The following is a 13,811-nucleotide window of genomic DNA, read 5'->3' as shown; positions in this document are numbered from 1 at the left end:
TTATAGTTCATCACGAAGCTCTTGTAGCTTGGTGGCAGTGATTGAAGAATTATGTCAATGACGCAATCATCTGGAAGATTAACTCCCAATTGAATCAAGTGATTATTATACCCAGACATTTTGAGTATATGCTCACTGACAGAACTGTTCTCCTCCATCTTGCAGCTATAGAACTTATTGGAGACTTCATATCTCTCAATCCGGGCATTTGCTTGAAATATTAACTTCAACTCCTGGAACATCTCATATGCTCCATGACGTTCAAAACGTCGTTGAAGTCCCGATTCTAAGCCGTAAAGCATGGCACACTGAACTATCGAGTAGTCATCAGCTTTGCTCTGCCAGACGTTCATAACATCCGGCGTTGCTCCTGCAGGAGGCCTGGCACCCAGCGGGGCTTCCAGGACGTAATTCTTCTGTGCAGCAATGAGGATAATCCTCAAGTTACGGACCCAGTCCGTGTAATTTCTACCATCATCTTTCAACTTTGCTTTCTCAAGGAACGCATTAAAATTCAACGGAACAACAGCACGAGCCATCTATCTACAATCAAACATAAACAAGCAAGATACTAATCAGGTACTAAGTTTCATGATAAATTTAAGTTCAGTTAATTAAATTAATTAAAGAACTCCCGCTTAGATAGACATCCCTCTAATCCTCTAAGTGATTACATGATCCAAATCAACTAAACCATAACCGATCATCACGTGAGATGGAGTAGTTTTCAATGGTGAACATCGTTATGTTGATCATATCTACTATATGATTCACGCTCGAACTTTCGGTCTCCGTGTTCCGAGGCCATATCTGTATATGCTTGGCTCGTCAAGTATAACCTGAGTATTCCGCGTGTGCAACTGTTTTGCACCCGTTGTATTTGAACGTAGAACCTATCACACCCGATCATCACGTGGTGTCTCAGCACGGAGAACTTTCGCAACGGTGCATATTCAGGGAGAACACTTCTTGATAATTTAGTGAGAGATCATCTTATAATGCTACCGTCAATCAAAGCAAGATAAGATGCATAAAAGGATAAACATCACATGCAATCAATATAAGTGATATGATATGGCCATCATCATCTTGTGCTTGTGATCTCCACCTCCGAAGCACCGTCGTGATCACCATCGTCACCGGCGTGACACCTTGATCTCCATCGTAGCATCGTTGTCGTCTCGCCAAGCTTGTGCTTCTACGACTATCACTACTGCTTAGTGATAAAAGTAAAGCATTACATCGCGATTGCATTGCATACAATAAAACGACAACCATAAGGCTCCTGCCAGTTGCCGATAACTCGGTTACAAAACATGATCATCTCATACAATAAAATTCAGCATCATGTCTTGACCATATCACATCACAACAAGCCCTGCAAAAACAAGTTAGACGTCCTCTACTTTGTTGTCGCAAGTTTTACGTGGCTGCTACGGGCTTAAGCAAGAACCAATCTCACCTACGCATCAAAACCACAACGATAGTTTGTCAAATAGACTCCGTTTTAACCTTCGCAAGGACCGGGCGTAGCCATACTTGGTTCAACTAAAGTTGGAGAGACAGTCGCCCGCAAGCCACCTATGTGCAAAGCACGTCGGGGCGGTCTCGCGTCAGCGCACGCGTAATGTTGGTCCGGGTCGTCTCGTCCAACAATGCCGCCGAACCAAAGTATGACATGCTGGTAGGCAGTATGACTTATATCGCCCACAACTCACTTGTGTTCTACTCGTGCATATAACATCAACATAAATAACCTAGGCTCGGATGCCACTGTTGGGTTTCGTAGTAATTTCAAAAAATTTCCTACGCACACGCAAGATCATGTGATGCATAGAAACGAGAGGGGAGAGTGCTGTCGACGTACCCACGCAGACCGACTGCGGAAGCATTGACAAAACATAGAGGAAGTAGTCGTACGTCTTCATGATCCAACCGATCAAGCACCGAAATTACGGCACCTCCGAGTTCGAGCACACGTTCAGCTCGATGACGATACCCGGACTCCGATCCAGCAAAGTGTCGGGGAAGAGTTCTGTCAGCACGACGGCGTGGTGATGATCTTGATGTACTACAGTAGCAGGGCTTCGCCTAAACTCCGCTACAGTATTATTGAGGACTATGGTGGCTGGGGGCACCGCACACGGCTAAGGAATAGATCACGTGGATCAACTTGTGTGTTTCTGGGGTGCCTCTGCCTCAGTATATAAAGGAGTAGAGGGGGGAGGCTGGCCGGCCAAGGGTGGCGCGCCAGGAGAGTCCTACTCCCTCTGGGAGTAGGATTCCCCCCCCCCCCCAATCCTAGTTGGAATAGGATTCGCGGAGGGGGAAAAGAGCGAGGGGGGCCGGCCACCTCTCCTTGTCCTAATAGGACTAGGGGAGGGAGGGAGGCGCGTAGCCCATCTTGGGCAGCCCCTTCTCTTTTCCACCAAGGCCCACTAAGGCCCATATAGCTCCCGGGGGGTTCCGGTAACCTCCCGGTACTCCGGTAAAATCCTGATTTCATCCGGAACACTTCCGATGTCCAAATATAGGCTTCCAATATATCAATCTTTATGTCTCAACCATTTCGAGACTCCTCGTCATGTCCGTGATCACATCCGGGACTCCGAACAACCTTCGGTACATCAAAATGCATAAACTCATAATATAACTGTCATCGTAACCTTAAGCGTGCGGACCCTACGGGTTCGAGAACAATGTAGACATGACCGAGACATGTCTCCGGTCAATAACCAATAGAGGGACCTGGATGCCCATATTGGCTCCTACATATTCTACGAAGATCTTTATCGGTCAGACCGCATAACAACATACGTTGTTCCCTTTGTCATCGGTATGTTACTTGCCCGAGATTCGGTCGTTGGTATTCCAATACCTAGTTGAATCTCATTACCGGCAAGTCTCTTTACTCGTTCTGTAATACATCATCCCGCAACTAACTCATTTAGTTGCAATGCTTGCAAGGCTTAAGTGATGTGCATTACTGAGAGGGCCGAGAGATACCTCTCCGACAATCGGAGTGACAAAACCTAATCTCGAAATACGCCAACCCAACATGTACCTTTAGAGACACCTGTAGTACTCCTTTATAATCACCCAGTTACGTTGTGACGTTTGGTAGTACCCAAAGTGTTCCTCCGGTAAACGGGAGTTGCATAATCTCATAGTTATAGGAACATGTATAAGTCATGAAGAAAGCAATAGCAACATACTAAACGATCGGGTGCTAAGCTAATGGAATGGGTCATGTCAATCAGATCATTCTCTTAATGATGTGATCCCGTTAATCAAATAACAACTCATTGTTTATGGTTAGGAAACATAACCATCTTTGATTAACGAGCTAGTCAAGTAGAGGCATACTAGTGACACTTTGTTTGTCTATGTATTCACACATGTATTATGTTTCCGGTTAATACAATTCTAGCATGAATAATAAACCTTTATCATGATTATAAGGAAATAAATAATAACTTTATTGTTGGCTCTAGGGCATATTTCCTTCAGTCTCCCACTTGCACTAGAGTCAATAATCTAGATTACACCGTAATGATTCCAACACCCATGGAGCCTTGGTGCTAATCATGTTTTGCTCGTGGAAGAGGCTTAGTCAACGGGTCTGGAACATTCAGATCCGTATGTATCTTGCAAATCTCTATGTCTCCCACCTGGACTAGATCACGAATGGAATTGAAGCGTCTCTTGATGTGCTTGGTTCTCTTGTGCAATATGGATTCCTTTGCCAAGGCAATTGCACCAGTATTTTCACAAAAGATTTTCATTGGACCCGATGCACTAGGTATGACACCTAGATCGGATATGAACTCCTTCATCCAGACTCCTTCGTTCGCTGCTTCCAAAGCAGCTATGTACTCTGCTTCACATGTAGATCCCGCTATGACGCTTTGTTTAGAACTACACCAACTAACAGCTCCACCGTTTAATGTAAACACGTATCCGGTTTGCGATTTAGAATCGTCCGGATCAGTGTCAAAGCTTGCATCAACGTAACCTTTTACGATGAGCTCTTTGTCACCTCCATATACGAGAAACATATCCTTAGTCCTTTTCAGGTATTTCAGGATGTTTTTGATCGCTATCCAGTGATCCACTCCTGGATTACTTTGGTACCTCCCTGCTAGACTTATAGCAAGGCACACATCGGGTCTGGTACACAACATTGCATACATGATAGATCCTATGGCTGATGCATAGGGAACATCTTTCATATTCTCTCTATCTTCTGCAGTGGTCGGGCATTGAGTCTTACTCAACTTCACACCTTGTAACACAGGCAAGACTCCTTTCTTTGCTTTATCCATTTTGAACTTCTTCAAAATCTTGTCAAGGTATGTGCTTTGTGAAAGTCCAATTAAGCGTCTTGATCTATCTCTATAGATCTTTATGCCTAATATGTAAGCAGCTTCACCGAGGTCTTTCATTGAAAAACTCTTATTCAAGTATCCCTTTATGCTAACTAGAAATTCTATATCATTTCCAATTAGTAATATGTCATCCACATATAATATCAGAAATGCTACAGAGCTCCCACTCACTTTCTTGTAAATACAGGCTTCTCCGAAAGTCTGTATAAAACCAAATGCTTTGATCACACTATCAAAGCGTTTATTCCAACTCCGAGAGGCTTGCACCAGTCCATAAATGGATCGTTGGAGCTTGCACACTTTGTTAGCTCCCTTTGGATCGACAAAACCTTCTGGTTGCATCATATACAACTCTTCTTCCAGAAATCCATTCAGGAATGCAGTTTTGACATCCATTTGCCAAATTTCATAATCATAAAATGCGGCAATTGCTAACATGATTCGGACAGACTTAAGCATCGCTACGGGTGAGAAGGTTTCATCGTAGTGAACCCCTTGAACTAGTCGAAAACCTTTTGCGACAAGTCGAGCTTTGTAGACAGTAACATTACTGTCAGTGTCAGTCTTCTTCTTGAAGATCCATTTATTCTCAATTGCTTGCCGATCATCGGGCAAGTCAACCAAAGTCCATACTTTGTTCTCATACATGGATCCCATCTCAGATTTCATGGCTTCAAGCCACTTCGCGGAATCTGGGCTCACCATCGCTTCTTCATAGTTCGTAGGTTCATCATGATCTAGTAGCATGACTTCCAAAACGGGATTACCGTATCACTCTGGTGCGGATCTTACTCAGGTTGATCTACGAGGTTCAGTAGTATCTTGTTCTGAAGTTTCAAGATCATCATCATTAGCTTCCTCACTAACTGGTGTAGGTGTCACTGGAACAGTTTTCTGTGATGTACTACTTTCCAGTAAGGGAGCAGGTACAGTTACCTCGTCAAGTTCTACTTTCCTCCCACTCACTTCTTTCGAGAGAAACTCCTTCTCTAGAAAGTTTCCGAATTTAGCAACAAAAGTCTTGCCTTCGGATCTGTGATAGAAGGTGTATCCAATAGTTTCCTTTGGATATCCTATGAAGACACATTTCTCCGATTTGGGTTCGAGCTTATCAGGTTGAAGCTTTTTCACATAAGCATCGCAGCCCCAAACTTTTAGCAACGACAACTTTAGTTTCTTGCCAAACCACAGTTCATAAGGCGTCGTCTCAACGGATTTTGATGGTGCCCTATTTAACGTGAATGCGGCCGTCTCTAGAGCATATCCCCAAAACGATAGCGGTAAATCAGTAAGAGACATCATAGATCGCACCATATCTAGTAAAGTACGATTACGACGTTCGGACACACCATTACGCTGTGGTGTTCCGGGTGGCGTGAGTTGCGAAGCTATTCCACAATTTTTCAAATGTACACCAAACTCGTAACTCAAATACTCTCCTCCACGATCAGATCGTAGAAACTTTGTTTTCTTGTTACGATGATTTTCAACTTCACTCTGAAATTCCTTGAACTTTTCAAATGTTTCAGACTTGTGTTTCATTAAGTAGATATATCCATATCTGCTTAAGTCATCTGTGAAGGTGAGAAAATAACGATATCCGCCACGAGCCTCAATATTCATCGGACCACATACATCTGTATGTATGATTTCCAACAAATCTGTTGCTCTCTCCATAGTACCGGAGAACAGTGTTTTGGTCATCTTGCCCATGAGGCACGGTTCGCAAGTACCAAGTGATTCATAATCAAGTGGTTCCAAAAGTCCATCAGAATGGAGTTTCTTCATGCGCTTTACACCGATATGACCTAAACGGCAGTGCCACAAATAAGTTGCACTCTCATTATCAACTCTGCATCTTTTGGCTTCAACATTATGAATATGTGTGTTACTACTATCGAGATTCAACAAGAATAGACCACTCTTCAAGGGTGCATGACCATAAAAGATATTACTCATATAAATGGAACAACCATTATTCTCTGATTTAAATGAATAATCGTCTCGCATCAAACAAGATGCAGATATAATGTTCATGCTCAACGCTGGCACCAAATAACAATTATTTAGGTCTAATATTAATCCCGAAGGTAGATGTAGAGGTAGCGTGCCGACCGCGATCACATCGACTTTGGAACCGTTTCCCACGCGCACCGTCACCTCGTGCTTTGCCAGTGCCTGCTTATTCCGTAGTCCCTGTTTCGAGTTGCAAATATTAGCAACAGTACCAGTATCAAATACCCAGGTGCTACTGCGAGCATTAGTAAGGTACACATCAATAAATTGTATATCACATATACCTTTGTTCACCTTGCCATCCTTCTTATCCGCCAAATACTTGGGGCAGTTCCGCTTCCAGTGACCAGTCTGCTTGCAATAGAAGCACTCAGTTTCAGGCTTAGGTCCAGGTTTGGATTTCTTCTCTTGAGTAGCAACTTGCTTGCCGTTCTTTTTGAAGTTCCCCTTGTTCTTCCCTTTGCCCTTTTTCTTGAAACTAGTGGTCTTGTTGACCATCAACACTTGATGTTCCTTCTTGATTTCTACCTCCGCAGCTTTCAGCATCGCGAAGCGCTCGGGAATAGTCTTGTTCATCCCTTGCATATTATAGTTCATCACGAAGCTCTTGTAGCTTGGTGGCAGTGATTGAAGAATTCTGTCAATGACACAATCATCTGGAAGATTAACTCCCAATTGAATCAAGTGATTATTATACCCAGACATTTTGAGTATATGCTCACTGACAGAACTGTTCTCCTCCATCTTGCAGCTATAGAACTTATTGGAGACTTCATATCTCTCAATCCGGGCATTTGCTTGAAATATTAACTTCAACTCCTGGAACATCTCATATGCTCCATGACGTTCAAAACGTTGTTGAAGTCCCGATTCTAAGCCGTAAAGCATGGCACACTGAACTATCGAGTAGTCATCAGCTTTGCTCTGCCAGACGTTCATAACATCCGGTGTTGCTCCTGCAGCAGGCCTGGCACCTAGCGGTGCTTCTAGGACGTAATTCTTCTGTGCAGCAATGAGGATAATCCTCAAGTTACGGACCCAGTCCGTGTAATTGCTACCATCATCTTTCAACTTTGCTTTCTCAAGGAACGCATTAAAATTCAACGGAACAACAGCACAAGCCATCTATCTACAATCAAACATAAACAAGCAAGATACTAATTAGGTACTAAGTTTCATGATAAATTTAAGTTTAGTTAATTAAATTAATTAAAGAACTCCCACTTAGATAGACATCCCTCTAATCCTCTAAGTGATTACGTGATCCAAATCAACTAAACCATAACCGATCATCACGTGAGATGGAGTAGTTTTCAATGGTGAACATCGTTATGTTGATCATATCTACTATATGATTCACGCTCGACCTTTCGGTCTCCATGTTCCGAGGCCATATCTGTATATGCTTGGCTCGTCAAGTATAACCTGAGTATTCCACGTGTGCAACTGTTTTGCACCCGTTGTATTTGAACGTAGAACCTATCACACCCGATCATCACGTGGTGTCTCAGCACGAAGAAATTTCGCAACGGTGCATACTCAGGGAGAACACTTCTTGATAATTTAGTGAGAGATCATCTTATAATGCTACTGTCAATCAAAGCAAGATAAGATGCATAAAAGGATAAACATCACATGCAATCAATATAAGTGATATGATATGGCCATCATCATCTTGTGCTTGTGATCTCCATCTCCGAAGCACCGTCGTGATCACCATCGTCACCGTCTAGCCTCTCGTCGAATATAAGTGATATGATACGCTCTTACCAAAGAAGAGAAGGAAATCTTCTTTGAATGCCTGCTCAGTATTAAGGTACCGTCTGGCTTCTCGTCGAATATAAAGGGAATAATAAACATGGCAGAGAAAAAGTTCCAGAACCTAAAGTCTCATGTCTGCCACGTGATTATGACACAACTGCTTCCTGTTGCATTGAGGGGGCTTCTACCGGAAAATGTTCGATCAGCCATTGTGAAGCTATGTGCATTCCTCAATGCAATCTCTCAGAAGGTAATCGATCCAGAAATCATACCAAGGTTAGAGAATGATTTGGTGCAATGTCTTGTCAGTTTCAAGTAGGTGTTCCCACCATCCTTCTTCAACATCATGACGCACGTGCTAGTTCACCTATGCGAAGAGATTAGCGTTTTGGGTCCTGTATTTCTACACAATATGTTCCCCTTTGAGAGGTTCATGGGAGTCTTAAAGAAATATGTTCATAACCGTGCTAGGCCAGAAGGAAGCATCTCCCAGGGCCATGAAAATGAGGAGGTCATTGAGTTTTGTATTGACTTTATTTTTGACCTTAAGCCGATTGGTGTTCCTGAATCGTGGCATAAGGGCAGACTGGATGGAAAAGGCACGCTAGGAGGGGAACAAATAATATGTATGGACGGACATTCTCTCACTGAAGCACACTACACAGTTCTACAGAATTCCGCCTTGGTGGCTCTGTATATGGATGAACACAAGAATTTGCTACGCTCCAAACACCCGGAGCGGTCTAATGACTAGATTACACGTGAACAAACCAGCAGTTTCGCCAGCTGGTTGCAGACACATACCATGCATGACGCCTCTATTGAAGATGACATGTACTTGCTGTCCCAGTACCATCTTCGAATATAATGACTTTCAAAGGGTACGAGATAAATGGTAATACATTTTACACGATCGCCCAAGATAAGAAGAACACCAACCAAAACAGTGGTGTCCGCTTTGATGCAGAAACCAAGACGGGAAAGGAAATATATTATGTTTATATATAGGACATATGGGAACTTGACTATCGACGTGGTTTGAAGGTCCCTTTGTTTTGGTGCAAATGGGTCAATATGACACAAGGCAGGGTAATGGAAGACCCGCAGTACGGAATGACAACAGTGGATCTCAACAATCTTGCGTATGCAGACGAACCATTCGTCCTAGCCAATGATGTGGCACAGGTTTTCTATGTGAAGGACATGTCTACCAAGCTGAGAAAAAGAAAAGATAAGGAAGCGAATGCATCGTACGATGAGCCAAAGCGGCACATAGTTCTTTCTGCGAAGAGAAACATCGTGGGAGTGGATGACAAGACAGACATGTCAGGAGAATATGAAAAGTTTGATGAAATTGCTCCATTCACAGTGAATATTGACCCGAGCATCCCGTTAAATGATGAAGATTTTCCATGGTTACGGCGCAAAGGGACACACACGAAGAAAAAGTTTCACACCCAAAGATCTGGGATGTGATCGGCTTCACTATCATCACTTTCTTCTGTGTTTCACACCCAGGAGGGAATCTCTGTAATAGTTTGGGTAGTTATGTGTTTTGGCATTTGAAACGCGAAGAAATTTTATGTGCAAACAAATTCTTTCATGCCTTTACTGATTTTTTCAGCTAAAAAGGCATTTCATTTTTTAAATAACCTAAGCATTACCAAATTGAATATAATGATAAAACACACTCATATTAAACATAATAAAAAAGAATCAATGAAAAATGTATTTTTAAAGTTAAGTTATTCACAAACTAGTGATTCACACAAATTTCAAATAATTCAAAATTTAAACTATTCAAATTTAAAAACTACCGGCACTAACTGAAAGTTTCTAAAAACTATCAAAAATATTCACAAAGAAACTCTAAACACAGAAAAAAACAACTAAAAATAAATAAAGCAGAAAAGAAAAAACTAAATGAAAAAAAGCCCACCTACCGGGCCACAGCGGCCTGCATACGACTAGAAACCCAACCTGTTGTTGGGCCAGGATGCAGGCCCGCAAGCCCAATAGGCACCACAGGGCAGAGTAGCAGAGATATGCCCAGAAGGCCTGCTTTAGAGAGGAGCTCGAGACAGCAGCGGCGGCGGGGCTTATAAGCAGGTTCGAGCGCCCTTCGGCTAGCGAGGTGGGACTAAACTTCTACGCCCCTCGCTTGGCAGCGCACCCCCTTTAGTACCGGGTCGTGGCATCAATCGGTACTAAAGGGTGTTGGAAATATGCCCTAGAGGCAATAATAAAAGAATTATTATTATATTTCCTTGTTCATGATAATTGTCTTTATTCATGCTATAATTGTATTATCCGGAAATCGTAATACATGTGTGAATAATAGACACCAACATGTCCCTAGTAAGCCTCTAGTTGACTAGCTCGTTGATCAACAGATAGTCATGGTTTCCTGACTATGGACATTGGATGTCATTGATAACGAGATCACATCATTAGGAGAATGATGTGATGGACAAGACCCAATCCTAAACATAGCACAAGATCGTATAGTTCGTTTGCTAGAGTTTTCCAATGTCAAGTATCCTTTCCTTAGACCATGAGATTGTGTAACTCCCGGATACCGTAGGAGTGCTTTGGGTATACCAAACGTCACAACGTAACTGGCTGACTATAAAGGTATACTACGGGTATCTCCGAAAGTGTCTGTTGGGTTGACACGGATCAAGACTGGGATTTGTCACTCCGTATGACGGAGAGGTATCACTGGGCCCACTCGGTAATGCATCATCATAATGAGCTCAAAGTGACCAAGTGTCTGGTCACGGGATCATGCATTACGGTACGAGTAAAGTGACTTGCCGGTAACGAGATTGAACGAGGTATTGGGATACCAACGATCGAATCTTGGGCAAGTAACATACCGATTGACAAAGGGAATTGTACACGGGGTTGCTTGAATCCTCGACATCGTGGTTCATCCGATGAGATCATCGAGGAGCATGTGGGAGCCAACATGGGTATCCAGATCCCGCTGTTGGTTATTGACCGGAGAGCGATCTCGGTCATGTCTACATGTCTCCCGAACCCGTAGGGTCTACACACTTAAGTTTCAGTGACGCTAGGGTTGTAGGGATATGTATATGCAGTAACCCGAATGTTGTTCGGAGTCCCAGATGAGATCGCGGACATCACGAGGAGTTCCGGAATGGTCCGGAGGTAAAGATTTATATATGGGAAGTCCTCTTTCGGCCATCGGGACAAGTTTCGGGGTCATCGGTATTGTACCGGGACCACCGGAAGGGTCCCGGGGGTCCACCGGTGGGGCCACCTGTCCCGGGGGGCCACATGGGCTGTAGGGGGTGCGCCTTGGCCTACATAGGCCAAGGGCACCAGCCCCAAGAGGCCCATGCGCCTAGGGTTTCAAGGAGGAAGAGTCCTAGGAGGGGAAGGCACCTCCTAGGTGCCTTGGGGATGAGGGATTCCTCCCCTTGGCCGCACCACCCTAGGAGATTAGATCTCCTAGGGCCGGTGCCCCCCCCCCCTTGGCCCTCCTATATATAGTGGGGAGATGGAGGACTTCTTACCTTGATCTTTGGTGCCTCCCTCTCCCTCTCCAACACCTCCTCCTCCTCCATAGTGCTTGGTGAAGCCCTGTCGGAGTACTGCAGCTCCATCACCACCACGCCGTCGTGCTGCTGCTGGAGCCATCTTCCTCAACCTCTCCTTCCTCCTTGCTGGATCAAGAAGAAGGAGACGTCACGCTGACCGTACGTGTGTTGAACGCGGAGGTGCCGTCCGTTCGGCGCTAGGATCTCCGGTGATTTGGATCACGTCGAGTACGCCTTCCTCATCCCCGTTCTTTGAACGCTTCCGCGCATGATCTACAAAGGTATGTAGATGCAATCCGATCACTCGTTGCTAGATGAACTCCTAGATGGATCTTGGTGAAACCGTAGGAAAATTTTTGTTTTCTGCAACGTTCCCCAACAGTGGTATCAGAGCTAGGTCTATGCGTAGTTCTCTTGCACGAGTAGAACACAATTTGTTGTGGGCGTTGATGTTGTCAACTTTCTTGCTGCTACTTGTCTTATCTTGCTTCAACGGTATTGTGGGATGAAGCGGCCCGGACCAACCTTACACGTACGCTTACGTGAGACCGGTTCCACCGACTAACATGCACTAGTTGCATAAGGTGGCTGGCGGGTGTCTGTCTCTCCCACTTTAGTTGGAGTGGATTCGATGAAAAGGGTCCTTATGAAGGGTAAATAGAAGTTGACAAATCACGTTGTGGCTTTCACGTAGGTAAGAAAATGTTCTTGCTAGAACCCTACTTCAGCCACGTAAAAAATTGCAACAACAATTAGAGGACGTCTAACTTGTTTTTGCAGCAAGTGCTTTGTGATATGATATGGCCAAAGTTGTGATGAATGATGAATGATATATATGTGATGTATGAGATGTTCATGCTATTGTAATAGGAATCACGACTTGCATGTCGATGAGTATGACAACCAGCAGGAGCCATAGGAGTTGTCTTTATTTTTTGTATGACCTGCGTGTCATTGAGAAACGCCATGTAAATTACTTTACTTTATTGCTAAACGCGTTAGCCATAGTAGTAGAAGTACTAGTTGGTGAGAAACTTCATGGAGACACGATGATGGAGATCATGATGATGGAGATCATGGTGTCATGCCGGTGACAAGATGATCATGGAGCTCCAAGATGGAGATCAAAGGAGCTATGTGATATTGGCCATATCATGTCACTATTATTATTTGATTGCATGTGATGTTTATCATGTTTTTGCATCTTGTTTGCTTAGAATGACGGTAGTAAATAAGATGATCCCTCATAATAATTTCAAGAAAGTGTTCCCCCTAACTGTGCACCGTTGCGACAGTTCGTTGTTTTGAAGCACCACGTGATGATCGGGTGTGATAGATTCTAACGTTCACATACAACGGCTGTAAGACAGATTTACACATGCAAACACTTAGGTTGACTTGACGAGCCTAGCATGTACAGACATGGCCTCGGAACACAGAAGACCAAAAGGTCGAGCATGAGTCGTATAGAAGATACGATCAACATAAAGATGTTCACCGACGTTGGCTAGTCCGTCTCACGTGATGATCGGACACGGCCTAGTTAACTCAGATCATGTTATACTTAGATTACAGGAGGGATGTTTATCTAAGTGGGAGTTCATTAAATAATTTGATTAGATGAACTTAATTATCATGAACGTAGTCTAAAATTTTACAATATGTCTTGTAGATCAAATGGCCAACGTAGTCCTCAACTTCAACGCGTTCCTAGAGAAAACCAAGCTGAAAGACGATGGCAGCAACTACACGGACTGGGTCCGGAACCTGAGGATCATCCTCATAGCTGCCAAGAAAGATTATGTCCTACAAGCACCGCTAGGTGACGCACCTGTTCTCCCTGCAGAACAAGACGTTATGAACGCTTGGCAGGCACGTACCGATGACTACTCCCTCGTTCAGTGCGGCATGCTTTACAGCTTAGAGCCGGGGCTCCAAAAACGTTTTGAGAGACACGGAGCATATGAGATGTTCGAAGAGCTGAAAATGGTTTTCCAAGCTCATGCCCGGGTCGAGAGATATCAAGTCTCCGACAAGTTCTTCAGCTGTAAGATGGAGGAAAACAGTTCTGTCAATGAGC

Source organism: Triticum dicoccoides, chromosome 1A (genome assembly GCF_002162155.2).
Source record: "Triticum dicoccoides isolate Atlit2015 ecotype Zavitan chromosome 1A, WEW_v2.0, whole genome shotgun sequence".
Lineage (NCBI taxonomy): Eukaryota > Viridiplantae > Streptophyta > Magnoliopsida > Poales > Poaceae > Triticum > Triticum dicoccoides.
The sequence above is the reverse complement of the archived record's forward strand: the minus strand, read 5'-3'. Positions refer to the sequence as shown.